At 44.5% G+C, this 1,744-nt stretch overlaps 1 non-coding gene across 1 annotated transcript; it reads left to right on the forward strand.

Annotated features, from left to right (window-relative positions):
- Positions 1–335: 335 nt before the first annotated feature.
- On the forward strand, positions 336–409 carry TRNAW-CCA. Its single transcript has one exon. It is a non-coding gene; the product is annotated as a tRNA-Trp (tRNA).
- Positions 410–1,744: the final 1,335 nt, after the last annotated feature.

Genomic DNA, 1,744 nt, shown 5'->3' on the forward strand with positions numbered 1-1,744 from the left:
GTTGATGTGAGATACATGTGGTCGTCGGTGTCGGACACTACATCCACGTCCCACAAGTGATGCGGGCGTGTTGGGTTTCAGATGTATATCATTTATTATATGAAACCAAAAAGAAGAAATGACAAGAAAGTTGTATATAGATGGAGGAATAAATTATGATGTGGAAAACAAGGCAGGGGTTCAAATCCTGTCATCCCTACCTATTACTTCTCCTATGGGCAGTAACGAGGGATCAATTGAAATCGATTCAAATTGGACAAAATTCAGAGTTTCATTTTTCTATATGCATGCGGTACAAAAATCATCCTTTTCTTTACTGCTTTATCTCCCGGAAAGCGCTCTTAGTTCAGTTTGGTAGAACGTGTGTCTCCAAAACCCAATGTCGTAGGTTCAAATCCTACAGAGCGTGATTCTGTTCTTGTTATGTCGAATCCAAAAAAAAGAACTTATATAAATATAAGAAAATGAGACAGTAATGAGGTCCATATCGTCATCGTAATAAAAAGAAAGATCTGCAAGCATTCTTTATGGGAGTCGGGGCTTTCTGATTTGAAGTTGCTGGAAAAGGACCTCTGTGATCGGTTGATCATTAGTCGTTTTTTTAAGGTAAGTAGGCAAGGGTGTCTTGATCGAAACGTCGGACACTACATCCACGTCCCACAAGTGATGCGGGCTTCGACGCCCGCATCACTTGTGGGACGTGGATGTAGTGTCCGACACCGACGGCCACATGTATCTCACACCCATGATACTTGCTATTTAGGGTTTCCTCTACCGCTCGGTGACCCTCGACGATCCTCGTTCCCGATAAAAAAAAGAGGAAGAAGAAGAAGAAAAAGAGGAGAAGAAAAAATAGAGGAGTAAGAACTCCTCTATTCTTTCTTCTCCTCTTTTTTTCTTCTTCCTCTTCTTTTTTTATCCTTGAAGCGTTGTCGAGGCCACCCCAAACCCTAGAGAAGCAGCGTCGAGGCCACCCCGAACCCTAGAGAAGCAGCGTCGAGGCCACTAATTAATATTTGTTCTACGTTTGCCACTAATATATCCATCTGTCATGTTTGAATAATAATTGCCATGTTGTAAATATTTGTAGAAACTATGGACACCGCCCGAGACGAAGTACAAGAAGAGTTGTTGGGGGACATAATCGCACGAGGAGGTGATGCCGTTTGCTCGTTGTTTCTCAACGACACCGATGGTCTAGAAGCAGCTAGCTATGATTATGATGGCTCCGGTGACCTAATGCCGGTGCAAGAAGGAGACCGTGAGGACGGCTCCGGTGACCCAATGCCGATGCAAGAAGGAGACCGTCGAATGACGTCTCCGGTGACCAAACCGAGTCCGGCCAGGTATATATATTAGTTAAGCTTCCGCTGACTAGCTAATTGATGCATTCATTGTTTTGGTATGTACACATAGTACTTAAGTCTTTGTTCTTTTTTCTAGCCCTCCGGATCGAGCACAACTTCGGTAAAGAGACGAGGCCCGAAGAAAAAGTTGAGCTCGGATGAAAAGTTTGAGATCATAGCAATCGCGCCCGACGGCCAACCGATTGAACCCCTCCGGACAAAGAGCGCATTTGTTGCTCAGTGCGGGGTTTTGGTTAGGGACAAGATCCCGATCAGCATCCAGCAATGGTTAAAGCCGGCTACAGAAGACCCTGAGGTGTATTATGTCAATGATATGCAGAAATCAAATTTCACCCTACCGCAAGAGGATGATCCGGAGAAGCCAGTTAAAGAGCAAT

This window comes from Triticum dicoccoides, chromosome 4A (assembly GCF_002162155.2).
Source record: "Triticum dicoccoides isolate Atlit2015 ecotype Zavitan chromosome 4A, WEW_v2.0, whole genome shotgun sequence".
NCBI classification, from domain to species: domain Eukaryota; kingdom Viridiplantae; phylum Streptophyta; class Magnoliopsida; order Poales; family Poaceae; genus Triticum; species Triticum dicoccoides.